Raw genomic sequence first — 17,643 nt, forward strand, 5'->3', positions numbered from 1 at the left:
TGCCTGTCTTTATGTTTAGCTTGAGGCTTTGGACTAGTTGCTTACAAGTAAGCATATATTTAAGCTGTTTGCTAGATTGTAGCCTGAATATACAATATCTGGGATATTCCAGTCTTGCAGGACAGAGCGCTCAGGAAAATGTTTTTACAAGTGCTGCACAAGTACGTGTGTTCTAGATGCTGCTCATTCTGCAAAGTGCTTCTGCATACCCTGCCTTCCAGGGTGCTGGCATTTTGTCCTGTAAAATACATTATAGTTCTTCTGTTTCCAGACCATCCCCATAAACTGGAATTGCATTCAGCATAGATACAGGCAGGATGCTTCCAGAATTGCGGGCAGCTGGATGGACTGACTAGGTTGTGTCTGACATGATCACTCCACTGTCACAAGAAATGATCCTTCCACATTCACCCAGCAGCTCAAACTCCCTACAAAACCAGTCTAGATATGATGTCAGTGCTGCAGATGGCAATATGCTGTCCTCTCCTTGCCAGCACTGACTATAATGTTCTATTACGTACAGATGAAATCAAAGTAAAAAAATCTCATGGAGTATGTCTAAACTGCAGAACCCAGCGGTGTTTCCACTGTAGTCTCAAGTCTAGATGCACGTCTCCAGCATGTCAGGGTGAGCATTGGGTATGCACCAACTTCTCCTTTTGCCTCAGCCACTTCTCTACTCTGTTGTTTCATGGGAAATAAACTCAGGCCAAAAGACCAGCATGACACATTCTTCCAAATCCCCAAGCAAGAAAAAAGGTAAGTAAGGACCATACTGTAGAGTCTTCCAGCCCTACACCTTCCTAGCCTTCCCCTTGCTCACTGAGGACCCACACAACTCCATGAATTCATACTTGTCTTTGGTTCTGTCATCTCCCTGACAAATAGTTGCCTCTCCCTACTAAAACACACAATCCAGGTACCTAGCTGCAGCCTCACAACAGGGGACCATTCTTGTCTCTGCAGAGGTACTATCCTAACTCATCATGCTCCTTCTCACCCAGCTCCTCTTCCTGGCCTGAAAATAGGTGCTGATAAAAAAAGAAGTGCAGAGTTATGAAGGAAAAGTGCTTTTGTAAAGAGTAACCTAATGCTACAGAGAAGGATCTGATTCAGATTTGTAAGATTATTTATGCAAGGACATGAGATAGAAATTCTGTTCAGACATAAGCAGTTAGAAAGGGGCTTCAGGCTTTGAAAATTCTGCCCTCATCTTTAAATTTTTGCAGACTTTAGGGATTTTTTTTTAAATTTTTGTATGATTTTACTGTCTGTCTGTTGTAGTCCCCATACAAGTATTTGCTGTTAATCCCATGTGCCTGATTACCTCAGGGCTTGTTTTTATCAAAGCAAAATGCTGTGGTTTGTTTCAACATCTAAATATCAGAGGTGTGTTTGTTGGAGAAGCCATGCAATGTCCCTAGTTGCACACTGACATCTGCCAATCCTATCTCCTTACAGAACAGCCTCATGTTCACTTTCAATTACCTGACATGTACTAACTTTCCAGAGGTAACAGTATGCAGCAAGGGAATCTAGCCCTCAGTCAAAACTTAGTACTTCTATCTTTTGGAGAAATTACAAACTTTTATTAACAGCAGGAGAATTGAAACAAGTCCTTTCCAATTGGAAGTTTCACACATTTACAGGAATATGCTAACCAAAGTTTGCTGAAAATAAAATGGAAAGTGATGCGGAAGCTCAAGTAACTTCATGTGCTATATTCAAAGCCAGACTGTGAACGGATTTCTTGAAATATCAAATTTTAACTGTAAAGAAGCTGTCAGAATGCATCACGTATGAACACAAAAAGATATTACAGGCTTCAGGGAAATGAATATCTGTGATGAGAAAAACAACTCAACTGGCATGTAGGGGAATGCTCGAAGCCTCTTTTGTTATGACTACAGTAAAAATAGACATCTATTTTCCTCTAATAACAAAGTGTTCATTCTATCTCCTGCTGGAAGCTGTTGGGCATTTACAGTGTGTTATTAGCAACTGTACAAATGTCTTGTGTTTTGAAAAATCAAAGGAATTTAAGAGTAAGGAGAATTAATATCTTCCCTATAGCCATGCCCCAGGATTTGCTTATGTATTTTGCTTCAAGGAGTCCTCAGATATAAAAAGGTAATCTATGCTGGAATCAAGGACTGGCGCCCGAGTCCTGCATCTGTCAGAGGAGCACCTCTATAATTAAGATACTGAGTTGGGCTTTCTGTTATTGCTCAGGATCTTGCTGGCTTGGTGACTTTTCAGTGCTTTTTCATCCAGCATGGCCCCTTAGCTCCTGCTTTCAGAGCTCTCCTTTGAGAAGCAGGGAGCTGCAGCACTGAATGTCATCCCTCTGAGGAGGATCTAGATAGAACCTCCAATTCTTTTTCTTGGGAGGATATGAAAACAGTACATATTTATATAATAGATTAAAAGAACACTTCCTCCTCAGAGGCCGCATTTCAGCAAGACACACATTTGTTCTGCAGGGCAAGAGCTAGTTACCTAAATCTAGAAGTGAATGAATGGAAGGAGAGCTCAAAATATGTTTCAGTGTCACATACACAGAAGTCTAAATCTGGAAAGAGGAAGAATCCCTGCTCCCATCTTTGCTTTCTCATTTCATGCTGGCTGGTTTCAACAGATGCTACTATCCCTTATTCAGAGACTTCACTGCTAGGAAAAGGATGTGCCACTGCCTAATTTCCTGCTCCTGGAAGAGGAGGTGGATGCCTAAATCAAGCCCATGAATCACAATCCTTGAGTACCTACCTACACATAATATACTCAGCCTGAGTCCCATCGTGAATTTCCCTTTTTGTTTCCGGTGCCTAAGTTTAAAAGCATATCTAACATGCATGGTAAAAGGCTAAAAACAAAGGGGAGGTAGTTAAAAAGGCAAAGTATCTTCTCCCTTTTGTCTACATCATCAGATAGATGTTCTTGCCATTTCTCTTGCTTGAGGTGGACACGTGCAGCAATCCTATTCAGAAAGATTCCTGAGGAAATAAAGCACTTTCTCACATGTTAGATTTCTAGCCAGATCAGCTCCACAAGCTTGGTTCATCTTCTGGTTTTTCTGGCACCAATCTCATATAAGACATGAGGCCAAAATGTGCAGGGAAAAAGAAATGCGTGTGAGAAGGGAGGGGAATCAGGCAGCAGCCCAAATTTACAGCAGCTTGTGCTGTGTTGGAATCATACCCTAGGGTACAGTTTGGGCTGTTATCTGCCTAGTGGGTTGCCATCATCTAAACCTCCTGTAAAATAAATCTGTTTGAACTGCACATCAATTCCCAAAACAGATTAAATATCACCCACTGTAGGGTTTTGTGATACCAAAAAAAAAAAGGAAAAAAAAGACTTGCCAATGGACAAGGCCCAAGGGTGGGGTTTCATGTGATGCTGAACAGAATTTAATAGCTTGCTGCTGCTAACAGGGGGCTGATTATCCTTTTTTCCCCCTGCATTTCCTCCCCCACATCCACATATCATTAATGCTTTCCCTGCAGCATCTCCAGCATTTATCTTACACTTAGTGAGTGAGTGGGCCAGTTTGTCATGCTAACCCTATCAGAAAACTGAGCCACTGGAAAGGTGAGTGGTGTTCTGGGTTCCTCAGTGGAGGAGCTGAGGGGGCTTGCGCAGGCACTTGGCATAGTTGGAAGGCACTGCAGTGGGCCAGCACTTTGGAAGGGACAGAAGGTGCAGCTGGGAGCAGGATTGGAGACTTCTGGCAACATGGAGTTTTTGGGTTGGCTCAGCTCTGGCCAAACTGCAGCCCAGGTCCTCTTGGACTTCGCTATCTGAAGCACATTATTAAATCTGTGCAAATCCTGCGTCAGAGCCCCACCACGCTTTTAAGACTATCGAGTATGGACCAAATGAATTTGCAAGATCCCTGCAGCTTCAAGAACCAGCTTTATTCTCGGCTCTTGATGGCAGGTCGGGCAAGTTACAGGCCAGTGGTGCTTCCCTTCTGGGAAATTCTGCTTTCTAAGGGAGCAAACTAATTATGTGCTTGAAGCTTTTGGAGAATTTGTAATGCCAGCCCCCTGGAGGGAGCCGCAGTAATCCAGATGCTAGGCAACAATAGTAGGAAATGCTGTGCCGAGGCTTGCATTCAGTAGGAAAGAATGTCACTTAAAGGATAGAATGCCTGCTTGAGAACTTCCTCTCATTCAACAGCAGTCTAGTGATTCCATTGTTATGAGGAGTTGACATTTTGCTCACTGTCAGGTCAGTTTTTACAAGCAGCTCCCATAACAGGCCCAACCTCTTTCTGCTGCCACTTAGGAACCCAGAGATTCACAGGTCTGTTTCACATGGCGGGGGTCCAGCTCTTCCCTGTTCCCCAAACAAAAGTGATTTCAGTTGGCCAATGGTCAAGAAGAAAGGAGAGATCTTCCGCCCCTGGGGAGCAGCACACTTCAGTCTGACTGACTGCAATCTGCAATGCTATCCGCATTCCTCTGACAGAAAAACAGTCAGCCTCGACCCTGAATATGGGACACCCAAACAGTGGGATCCACTCAGGGCCACTGAGACCCACAACGGGATCCAGTCAGAGCCATTGAGAACCACAGCAGGATCTGGTCAGAGCCATGGAGACCCACTGCGATCCCTTGGAAGATCTAGTGGAGACAAGGGAATCTTTCTTCACTCTCCACATGAACTACACGATCGTGCCAACATCTTTTGCGCTGAAGTCCATTTGCTTCAGTGAGAATTCCTCCATGCAGTATACGTGCTGGGTTCCTACCAACAGCATCTGCTGCTGAGCTTTGCTGAGCATATAGTGAAGCCACAGGAGCTCCAGATTCCAAATTATTCCGTACAGAATTGTTCAACTTATGCGTTTCTCAGCTGCCAAGATCTGGAAAGGGGTCGCACACACTTTCTGCCGGAATTTGGGAAGTGCATGTGTTTCAATATCGCAAAGAGGAATCTCTGAAGAGGAGGTGTCCTGAGTCTCACAGTGGGGGTGAAGGAAGGCCCAAGCCTCTGGTGGTGCAGAGGAGCTTTCACATTTTTATTTCAGGTGGTGGTTTCATTTCTTCTACAGCTATGCCCCAGCATGCATGGCCTTTGCACCCCATTTCAGGAGCTAACTGTGCAGAGAGAGAAGCATGCAGCCTGAAACGCCATTTGTTGTGGCTGCACTCAGTGTCTGCTTTCTGAGAATGCGGTTGCCTCAGGCCTGCAGCATGAGTCTTCAGATATGCTTAGCGTTAAAATGCGGTTAACTAGCCCAGCTGAACTTCTACAATTAAGGAAGACATTGTGCAGTGAAATCATACTTTTGTATTTATTTATTTTTAGCTTCTATGGAAATTACAGTGATGCAGTCATGCTCTGAGCGTATGTGTGCTCTTGTGTCTGTCTTTGCTTTGCAAATAACTCCTGGCCATTTTCATCCCAGTTTCACTTAAGGCTAGTGGCTTCAAAGGTACTCGGTTCCCATGTATTTCATGAAAACGGGCAGCTGAATGTAGCAGAGGGAAAGGCTTAGGCTTACACAGAAAGAATTCTACAGCATCAAACCGAGCCATATTAGTCATGAAAGAGTCTACATATGAGAGCAATACTGTATGCCCCAACCTCATGAAAAGCCTTAGTCAGAGACACACCACCAGCAGATCTCACTGTGAGATGAAAATAAGTTGGAAACTGAGTTTCATTTGTTGTGTGGCACATGGAAATAATTATTTACTTATGATAATAACAAATAAATTTAAAAAATAAATTTTCTCTCCCTACCTTGCCCGCTCTCTTGCTTTGCTTCCTTTGCTGCAGTTCTGTGATCCAAAACCAGATTCTGGGTGACCAGAAAGAGAGCGCTGATAACTGTGGACAGAGGACTCAATTTTAAGAACATATTAATTAAGAGAAACTTGCAGTTTGGATTTGAACAGGGAACATTTTGCCTCCCACTGTTTTTGAACCACACATTACTTAGGTGTTAGCAGGCAATCAGATGTTTGGTACGTCCACCACTAAAACTATAAAAGAATCTATGCCAGTGGATGAATTAAAAGGCTTTCTTGGGGAAAAAAAAAAAAACAGTAAAACTGTGCTAGCTTGAAACTTGTGATGGTCTCCTAGCTACTTTCAACAAAACAATCCAAACATCTCTCATTCAGTGTTTGGAGTCTCACCTTCCCAACACTGAATGACATAGGACTGACTTTCTGAATCAAGACATAGTTAAGTACTAATAGAAATATAATAAAAAATTCTGTTGCCGGAAGAAACAAACTAAAGATTTTATGTGCCTTGCTGGTGGTTTTTACTCTCTCTTTTTTGTCTCAGCCACAATATGTCAAACCCTTGAGTATGCAAGGAACTCTATGCATATAAATAGCCGCCAGATCTTCTCAAGGGTTTAGAGGTCTGTGGCTTCACAGAGAAAATACATACGAGAATGCTGAGACTGATGTTGCAATAATTAATCATACTGTTCTACATATATAACAGAATGTAATAACATTGTAACTTCATTATTATGAGATATTCTGTTGACTTCAGCATATTTATTTAAATAGACAAATGCACCATCCCTCCTGTACGGATGAAATAAACAACAGATGACCCTCGCAAACGGAATATGAGCATCCAGACAATTACACAGCAAGAAGGATCCCTTACATGGGATCTTCTGATGCTTGACCTAGGCAAGCAGCCTTTTCCCACAGAGTTTCTGGATCCTGAGTTGTAATCAGAGACCATGTGCAAGGAGCATTTGGGAAGCACCCTGTTTTGGGAGAGAAAACAATGTAATAGAATGAATGTGGACCTCAGTGGGATCACATTTGATTTCTAGTATAGTCATAGCCTTACTGTCTTGCAATTGCTAACATGGACATGGCTCATGTGAATTTGTGAGTTTTACAGTTCATAAAGAAACTCTGTTCAAGTCTGTCTAACAATCTGCAATCCTTGCTTATTCATTCTGCTCACTTAAAGACAGTTTTAGCATCAGTTCCTCCTTTGCTTTTGAGGCCCAGCTGTCGGCATCTCCCATTCCCAAACCTAACCCATACACCAAGGTACGCTCCTTATGCTCCCCTAAGAAGCAATGACGTCAGTAAGTGTTGCAGAAGCAACGCAGATCTGGAGAGAAATGCCCAAACTCAGCTTTGGCAGATTTAAAAGCCTGTCATTTCTCAGCCTGTGTAAGAGAGGATTAGCTCAGAATGCATTATACATTAAAATTCAAACACTATCATAAGAGAAAGATGCTTTTCTTCTCTTTTTTTTTTCTTAATGAAAACATTCCAGTGCATGTTTTGATCATTGTTTATTCTGCTTGTGGTAAAAGTATGTGGAGGAAGAGTAAAAATAATACAATACTGTTTAAAAAGTGCAAAACTAGACTAATTGAGAAGTGAATATATTCTCTTTCTTAGTCATAGATGTATATTAGTCAACAGTTTTAAACATGTTGAGACCTACTGTTTAGTTCTCAATTACTTTTCATTCCTTTTCCTGATTGCTGTTTTTTATGGCGTCAAAGTATCTGGAGGCCTGGTCCTGGCTGAAACTAGGGTCCTCGTGTTCCCCACACAAAGAACTCACATTTGATGGGTTTATTTTCTTTCAAATTGTTTGTTCATCTATGGTTATTACTTAAATGATGCAGTGCTATGAATATATACTTACGGTTACCATGGACAGATGGTCTTGATTCAGTTCACTATGCTTTGTTTTGTTTTAATAAAGTACAAGCTTTAATTAACAGAAGTCTCAGACAGACATTTACCTATGTATTTTCCATAGGCTTCCTTTGTCCTTTAAATTGTAATAGCAGCCATTTCACAATTAGATGTACAGAATATCTGTATTAACACAACCTTTTGCTGACGATTTTGAAGCCACTCAGAAATGAGGTGATATTCTCACAGTGCACTCACTTGATCATGAAAAGAGCTGATGTCGTCAGAATCCCTTGATTTGCTGTGAAGTGTTATTCCTGCTTTACAGAGGAGGGCAGTAAGAAACACAGTTTAATCCTTAATTATTGAAAGTCATTATCAGGCAACTTGTAACCTCTGAATATTTCTAATATTGAGGACTGGAGACTTTTCTGTCCCCAAATCTACCCTAGCCACACTGTAGCTGCATATTGGCATTAGGTTCTGATGTACGGTATTTCCTCTTCCTGCATCCTAATTTCCACTGCAAGGAAATTCAGGCGTAGGCAAAAGAAGGACCTGCAGAGTGCTCCACCAGGTCTCCATCTGGATAGACAGAGGACCACAATGATGGGGAGGACAGTGAAGGGGAAGAATAGAGGAGGAGCACACCGTGAAACCCGTAGTACCCCACCTACTGCCTGTTACTAAAGATCGCAGATAGGCACGGCAAAAAAAATACCTTAGCATAAGGTCCAGGTAAGGAGATTTCCAGGCAATCCAGGACTAAGGTACATTTTTTAGTTCATTCTTTTTCTCATTTCTGTTTGCTACTACAGAACCACTCTGGATACTATGAAATCACATATTGATAGTACAGTTATAAAATAGCACCCTGCACAATGAAAACTCTCCTTTTTATAAAGCAACTTGTTCTACTAAAAATGCAAGATCAAAGAATTTCCTTCCTATTATCAATTCATCTATAACCCCCTTCTACAACCACACCTTTCCTGTCCCTAACACTTGCCTATAGGTCACAGTTTCTTTCAGTTTTTACCTCTGTTACTACTGTTCATCTATGGTATGTGTTTCAGTTTCCCTGCAGTAGACTGCCGTTTTCTCTGGGATATTTCAAGGGAAGCTAATATATTTGATGAAATTGCTTCAAGGTGATCTGTCTTGGACACTCAAAAAGTCTTTTACATTTTGCATGTGCTATGCAGGCATTTTTGTCATTTCTTTTGTACTTAACATCTCACCGTTGGTTCACAAGCTCTCCCCACTGTGACCAGTCTTCCTCTCATTCTTCCCACTCATGGCTCAGTTTCCCTACACTAGGACTTCTTGCTCTTTTGTTCTCTGCTAAGGACTTTATGTTCTTTTTTTTCCTTTTTGGTTTGGGATCACCCAATATTCTTCCCTCCCTACCACAGGGCTGAGTTCACAGCCATTCCCCCACCACTGTTTTGTTTCCTTTCTGTCTAGGAGAGGAATTACAGAGTGTGGAGGTGTTTGGCTGTACTGAAAGGACTAGCAGAGAGAATGAATGGGCACTGTTATCTTGGAAGGTGTTAATGTATATCCTTAATAGATTTTTGATTCAGTATGCACTTAGAAAAGTACTTGTGACTACAGCTCTGATAAACAAACAGAAAAGGCTCTGTACCCTTTTTTTTATTTCCTTCTGTGTTACTAAATATTTACCAAAATCAACAAAGTTCTGCCCACTCACGCCATGAATATTCCCTGCAGCTCCAGAAATAAAAGGAAACTGTCTTCAGAAGTTACTGCTTTAGAGTAGAGGCATCGTGAAGCTAAGTGTAAGGCTCACAAACTCAGCCTGTAACACAAAATAGAGGAGAAAAAACAGTCTAGCAAATATGATAATGTGATTTATTCCAACATTTCACACTGAGGTGCGTCTATCTAGGCCTTCTAAACCCAAACAAGGCTGATAACCCCTATGTGTACTGAGGAAAACTTGATATGCTAAATCACATCTATCCATATACATTTATTTAAAACAAAAGTTATTGTTTTCTTCTTAATTTGACTTTAAAACTATCATGAAAATTGACTTAATCTCCACACTCTCCATTTCATTAAACTGTCAATTTCCTTTGCTCTTCTTCTTCTGTTTTCTGTTTTGTTTTGTTTTGTTTTTGTTTTGGCTCCTTCTCTGTTATCCCCGGTTCCTATTTCTATTTATTTCTAATAAAGTTTAATATTTTTAACCTATTTTTAAAGTGGTTTCCATTTAGAAGGAGCGGTATTATTTAGGAATCTATTTTTTTGTGCTATGAATTATTAAGACTGAAAGAAAACTAACTGGTTTGCTGGTAAGGTACTCGCATAAAATCATTGGCCCATGCCTTTGACTGATGAGGGATTCTTGTCAAATCATTTGAGTGATATATTTTGCCCCAAACTCTTTGTGTTCTTCTCTGTTGCTTCCAGAAATGGGCAATATATCCCGGTACATAAATGTTAATAATCTTGAAAGGAGATTGTAAGCTCCTTTGTTTAGCAGAGTGAAGATTGATGGCTTATCTCTCAGGCAGTCAAGACTCATAATTGTACAACTTCAGTTAATGGGAATATTGCTCTTTACTTCAGTAACTGCAGAATGAAGTCATAGGCAGGAAGATAGATTTTTTTTTTTTGTCTAACCATCTCCAGAGGAGAGAGTTGAGAATCTTTCTTAGACTGAGACTACTGTTTTCTCTCTAAAACTTGGCATTTCATTACAAATAACCATTACTTTTATTTTTCTTGCATAATATATTTCCCTACTGTGGTGTCTGAACAAATAGGTAGTCAACTTGCCACAGCTTGTTTTACCCTGTGCTGGTCCGGCCAATGCTGTGTAGTGTTGGAAACAGAGAAGTTCGTAACAACAGGCCACAGGGATTTCCTGAGAAACTAGGAAATATTTCTTAAGCTTCTTTCAGCTTCTTCAGTGTTTCATTCTTGTAATCAGAATACTGCTCCACCGACCAGCCTCAAAACTATAAAGGAAACAGTTTGTAAGCTCCATACCTTTAAATCATCCTAAAGAGAAAAACACCGGTGAGAGATTGCGCGTTATTGATTTTTGTCTCTGTAATAAGCCAAACTATGAGGATTTCTGAGGGATAAACATCTTTCCACAAATCCATTCATGATTTGAGAAGGCGGTCTCTTGGTAAATTTTCTTGAAGGAAGTTTTAAAAGAGGTATAAATGATTGCTAGATACCTTACTCTCTTCGGCCCAGGGGCAACAGTATTTAACAAACAAAATGCTGCAGCCCACTCCACATGTTGCTCTCATTAACTAATGATTTCAACTTCTATTTTTCTTTTTTTTCTTAGTCTGAATTCTGTGCTTTATAATGCCAACAAATTAGAGGTGAGAAACCCTCACTTATTGCTCTGCTTTACTAGAATGACCATATCATGATAGAAACCTCCTTCATGCCACAGCATCTCTGGAGAAACCTTTCCTTATTTTTATTAAGCCAGGTCTCATCTTATTGAACTTATGGATAATTTAAAGAAAACACAAAACAGGGTTGGCTTTTCTACAAGCCTGTAAGTTGAGTAGAAAGGTAATTAAAGTTTAAGCATCTTAAAAAATGTGTTTTATCTCAAAAGAACAAGTAGGGGTAGCTCTAATTACTGCATGGTACGAGTGGAGGATCCCATCCTCTGTTTCCAGTATTCTCCTGCAGCCCCTCTTGATTTATATTGCTGCTCCTTCTCTGTTTTCCAGGATGCCCTGAATGTCAGGAAAAGAAAAGAGAAGCGATGAACACGGAGGTCTCAGCATTTGGGCCATTTTAACTCCCCTAAACATCTTCATTACCAGACTGATCATGCCAGTTGTTCTGATATTGAGAGTGAGGTTTCATGTTACATCCAAAGCCAAGTTGGTGGGGGTTGCTGCCTTCAAGGAGTCCTTTCACTGCTCCTTTCCTTCCTCCCCCACCAGCCAGCTCTGGCTGCTTCCCTGTAGGCAAGCCTGGGGATCATGGGGCTGATCCACCTCGAGCTTGTCCACCAAGCAAGGGCAGGGGCAGGAATGAGGGGAAAAAAAAAAACATTTATCTCTTGGATCCAGTTTATCTATGACCACACAAAGACTGACTCACAGGAAGCAATGAGGGTGCCACTGTGGCAGATACACATACAGTCTCCAAAATTCAGTGTAATGTGAAACTTCACCTGAGGGTACCAGCTGATGCTTCAGTCACCTGTGGGTGCAGCCTCTGACTCCTGCTGCTTGGGGAGAAAGTTTGTCTTAGGTGTGGCAGAGCAGCCAGCAAGGAAATTAACTCTTCAGCACAGGATGTACAGTGTACTGTTCTGTGAGCAGAGCTGTACGCCAGCCCCACTGAAACCTGTTCAAACACGATAGAGCCTTTCAGGCTTTGTATTGTGTAACTCATGAAGCAATGCAGAGGTTTATCCTAAAAAACGACAGTTGCTAAGCAGAATTAACCTTACAGCATCAGGCTGGAAAGGTCAGTTCTTTTCTTTTTTGCCAAATTCAAAGCATAGGAATGCTCTGAAAATTGACAGAAGCAACAAAAGCTTTAGAGGAAGCACTGTGCTCCCACATGGGCACAGGGCTGGCTTACATTCAGCCAAGTGTCGACCAATACCCCCAAGTCCATTTCTCCCGTACAGCTTTCTAGCCACTCTGCCCCAAGCCTGTAGCATTGTTTGGGGTGGTTTTGGCCAAAGTGCAGGATGCACCACTTGGTCTTGATAAACTTCATCTCACTGGCCTCAGCCCAGCTATCCAGCCTGTCCAGATGCTTATGCAGGGTTGCCAGCTTCTCCAGGAGAATACTGTGGTAGACAGTGTCAAAGGCTTTGCTGAAGTCTAGGTAGACTACGTCAACAGCCTTTCCCTCATCCACCAGGTGAGTCACCATCAAGCCGGTCATAAAATCACAGAGTGGTTTGGGTTGGAAGGGACCTAAAATCCCATCCAGTTCCAACCTCCTGCTGTGGGCAGGGCTGCCACCCAGCAGCTCAGGCTGCCCAGGGCCCCATCCAACCTGGCCTTGAATGCCTCCGGGGATGGGGCATCCACAGCTTCTCTGGGCAGCCTGTGCCAGTGCCTCACCACCCTCTTCCCCTAACATCTAATCTAAATCTCCCCTTTTTTAGTTTAAAGCCATTCTCCCTTGTCCTATCATTATCAGACCATGTAAAAAGTTGGTCCCCCTCCTCTTTATAAGTTCACTTCAAGTACTGAAAGGTCACAATGAGGTGTCCCTGGAGCCTTCTCTTGTGCAAGCTAAAGAAGCCCAACTCCTCAGCCTTTCTTTGTGGGCGGGGTACTCCAGTCCTCTGGTCATCTTTGTGACTCTCTTCTGGACTTGCTTCACCAGCTCTGCATCCCTGCTGTAGTGGGGGTCCCAGGCCTGGACACAGTACTCCATATGGGGCTTCGTGAGGGCAGAGTAGAGGGGGAAAATCCCTTCCCACTCCCTGCTGCCACCCCTCTGTTGATGCAGCCCAGGATACTGTTGGTCTTCTGGGCTGCAAGCGCACACTGCTGGCTCATGTCCAGCTTTTCATCCACCAGAACCCCAAGACCTCTTCAGCAGGGCTGCTCTCAAAGAGTTCTTCTCTCAGTTTGTACATATAGCTGGCATTGCCAACACTTGGCCTTGTTGAACCTCATTAAGTTCACACACTCCCACTTCTCAAGCTTGTCCAGTGCTTCTGGCCTGGCTTTGTCTTCTTTGTACAGACAGTGTTCACTCCAAGGAAGAGTGAAGCTAAGCATTAAGCGCGGATGTGTGAGATGACAGTGATCTGGCTGGGAATCATGAGGTATGGGAAAATGTGCAAATCTGGTGATCCAGCTGCTACAGATGTGTTTCTCCTTTGGGCAGTGAACACACAAAACTTCAGTAAAGACATGGCTTCGATGGACAGGACAGATCCTTGTATGTGTGTGTGTTTGACACAAAGCCAAAGAAAGCTTACACCAGTAATGGTCTCTAGGACGAGCCATGAGATCCAGAAGCTAGTAGGGCCATGCACCAGTCTGGAAGGCCAAGTGAGGAAGTTGGAGCGTGATGCTGCAGGAAGAGAGACAAGCAGCAGGTACAAAAAAGCCCTGAGGCCCAAACAGAAGTTGGAGATTATGACACTCCATGTTTGGATAAATCGTGATGGGACAAGCTGAATTCATTTTTAACCACCCTGAACAGGTGTCGTGGGATAAACAGAACATTGCACCTGACTGTTCAGGCAGTCTTGGTTGCTAACAGACAAAGCAAAAAGGAGAATTTATCTCAGCTCAATACATCCTAAAAATCAAAAAACATTTGCAGCATATGTTTAATGTACAAAATGGTATTTGTTGGGCTGGAAAGGAAGGGACAGCAGCTGCTAGGATATTAGAGGACAAGAGCTTGCACCCAATTTTCATTTCTGTGAACAGAGAGAAGGAGAAGAGCTTAAGGGAAAAGAGAGTGAGCCTTCAAGTTATTCCGTGTCCTTAGATTCCCTGAGAATTTTTTTTTCTGTATCTGATTTAGATTATAAAATCCCTTGGGCAGCAACAGTCTTTAATTTGAGTCTTCTTCAGTACTGTCCAAATCACTGATGCTTAATGACCAAATAAAATGCTAATAAATTAATATAAAGGTTGCCTTCCTGCAGTCTGGCACTTCATGGATGACATCCAGCTCGAGTAAAAGCATTTGTATTGAATATGAGCACAGGATAAGCTTTAAGAGAAAAGCTGAGTCCTACTGACTTCAAATGAGGGAGGATCTGGCTTATGTTGCAAGCGATTCTTTCTTTGAAATTAAGAGCAGGCAACTGGGTGCTGTACGCTCAGGTAAACTGCTGCATATTACACATGGTAATTTTCCACCAGACATAATACAGACCCAGTCAGGCAAGCTGCTGTGTCTTGGTGGACCCCTGAATTCCACGTGGGTGCAGAAGCTGGCCATGCAAAGCAGCTTGCTGGATTATGGCATAATTCACTGCTGTGGTGCCACTTGTGCACTCTAATTGGCTTTATTCACAGCAGGGATGACTGAGGTGCCGGAAGGCACAAGCCAAGTTGAAATAGATTTGTCAAGCTTATTTCATGCTTTGTTGTAGCAGCTGCATTTTAGACAGATTGTGAAAAGTATGTTATTTCTAAGATTTGTATCACAGTAGTGTTTGGAGACTAATAACAACTGGGGAGTCTGCTGTAGAGCTTGGGCCCCAAAATGTTTGCGAACACCAATAGGCTGCAATCCCAACCAAAACAAACAATTTGGGGGAAAATGGATAGACCAGCACATCAAGCAATGGCACAAAAAAAGTCCCTCCTTTTGCTGATAAAAGTGGCATTTTCAGTAGAGGGTTTTGTTGGTAGAGTTATAGAAGTAAAATACTTATCTTACCTGTGTACCAGGCTTACTTGTCTAAGATAATGACTATTCTTAGTACAAGCCCTGAATGAATTCAAGGATCTTATAGAAGGGGCAGTGTGACAGAAAGCTTTTGAGGGGACATTTGGGAAAGAACATGGCAGATGAAACTTGACTGGAGCTGACAGGGCTGTGATAAGAAGAATGGGGGGTGGGAGGCAGGATGGGTCAGACAGGAAGAGTCGTGTGAAAAGCCTTGACAAAGCGTGGATGGATTTCATCTTCTGACAAAGAAGGCAAGCTGAAGAGTGTCTGTCATAGAAACAACTTTGGGTTGTCTCTTCCTCTGCTCCGCCCAAGAAATAAGACTGATATATATAATTGGGGAGAAAGAAATAGAGATGTAGAGAGACACAGAGCTGGGAAGAATGGTTGAGGGAAGACATAACCGTATCAAAATGTCATGCAGCTAATGAGAAACACGGAGTAAAAGAAACAATTAAAAAATACCAAGACACCGTACGGAACTTTATAAAAGAGATCTTAAAAACAATATTTTCCTCATCTCAAAACAGTGTCTTTTGAGAATATAGTTATTTAAAACCTCCACAGTTTTACACGTTTTCATCCACAGATTGCCTAGTACAGACATCAGAAACTTATGAACTTTGTATGTGAGATGGCACGTAGGCTGATTCTGAATTGTAGATGGGCATGCAGAAGTGAGCCTGAAGTGGTGTGGCTTTGTAAGAGAGGTATCTGAAAGAGAAAGCAACTCCCAGTCTCAATGGATGTCATTTTCCACTGAGGGTGAACAAGAAATCAATTAAATGCCCCCTTAGTAGTGACAGCTGAAACAATAGAAAACCTGTGCCTAAGGACACAAGCACACAGATGTATACAGTGAAGGTCACCTGCCCCACAGGGGGTTCCTGAGATCCATAAATGATGGGGCAGGAGACTAAGGAACTGAAGCCCTGTCCATGAGAGAGAAGGGGCAGAAATGAGAGAGAACCAGAAAGTCATCAGCGTATAAACAGAAGTGCACGTACTGAGAAAAACTGAAGCTGTGGTTTTGATAGATGTGATGGGCTGACACAATACTTTTATCTCTGATAAAAACTCCAATACTCATACTTTTATCTCTAATACTTTTACCTCTGCAGAAGTGGTGAGGCTGCCTCCTCCAGTTCCCCCTCCCTTGCTGTCCTCAGCCTCACAGTCTCACCATTCCCTCTAATGTTGGTCCAGAAACGTCTCTGAACTGACATGGCTCACCAACTCAGCAGAAAAATAACCCAAAAAAACTCAGACAATTTTCTGCTGGAGTGGAGAATTGAATTGGCTCATTGCATGGGTCACACATGCAGCACAGGCACTGGTGGAAGGAGGGGAATACAAAGGGTGAGGTGAGGGGGAGGATGAAGGGCGAGAGGAGGAAGAGGCAGTAAGATTTCATTCCAGAGGAATGAACCCATCCAATCAACTCAGCTGCCTGTGAACCTACAGCCTGAAACCATGCACATAGAAGCAAAGTGCAGTCTGGAAGCAAGCAGACAGGGTCTCCTCTTGCTTTATTCTTGCCCTGTTCTCTAATAGAAAGAACCCCAAATATCCTAAACTCTTGCTAACCAAAAGGCCAGAAGTAGCAACGCCATAAGGGCACTGCTGTTCTCCACTTGTGGAAGGGCAACATTCATAAACATGATTCAAGAAGCAGACAGAGAGCATCTGATCCTGAAAGATAAGAGTGCGTGCCGCCTGGGGTATTAGATATCCTTTGACAAAGATAACGAAATGCCAAGCCTTAGCCCTCAACTGTTTTTTGCATAGCCATCCTCCTGTGAGATATGTCTGAAGGTGTCATGAAGGAGAACAAAGCAAAGCAGAATTCAGAACTGCCGCGTCTGCATGCTAAATGCTGTCCTGAATACACACCGTGCCTGCAAGAACTCCACTGAGGTGGGAACAGAGGTGTCACCTACCGTACTTCCCCGTGTGGGAGAGGGACAACAAAGTCCCGCTTTTAAAAAAAATCAACATAAACCCATAGGAGCATACTGTAGTTTAGCATAGCCTTATCACAAGACTTCGTAATTTTTGTGTAGAATGCTGAAATGCTTCAAATGAAAGTTACTGCTAAGGCTGAGTGAACGCCCTTGGGTCACATCAAATACGGTTGGGAAGGGCCTAGGGAAGGCTCTGTGTTCAGTCCCGGTGCAACCATGCTTTTTTTTTTACTTCTGTGAAAGATCTGCAAACGATTTAGTTAACCTCTGCTGCATTTTAAGGCAGCTGGACTGAATTCCTGTATCACCTGAGGCAATGTGCATTCTCGAGTGAGAGCTGTGTGATCAGCAGCTTTACCTTGGTACCACGTACCATGACCGCATTTTGCTTGGTCGATTTTATACCTTTATCGGAGAAAAAAAAAAAAGTTCCTCATATTATCCACAGCTCTTTGGGTGAAAATACTTCAGGGCGACGGGATGAACTGGGTTAGGGTAGCTCTCCCACCGGCCATTTTTGGTCCCAGATGACCGGGGGGGAGCTCGGGGCTGCGGTGGGCGAAGCTTCCCCGCCGGGGGCAGCGCCCGGCCCCCACACGGCGCTGTGCGGGCGGAGCTCGTCCCGC

The sequence above is a fragment of the Numida meleagris genome, chromosome 1 (assembly GCF_002078875.1).
Source record: "Numida meleagris isolate 19003 breed g44 Domestic line chromosome 1, NumMel1.0, whole genome shotgun sequence".
Lineage (NCBI taxonomy): Eukaryota > Metazoa > Chordata > Aves > Galliformes > Numididae > Numida > Numida meleagris.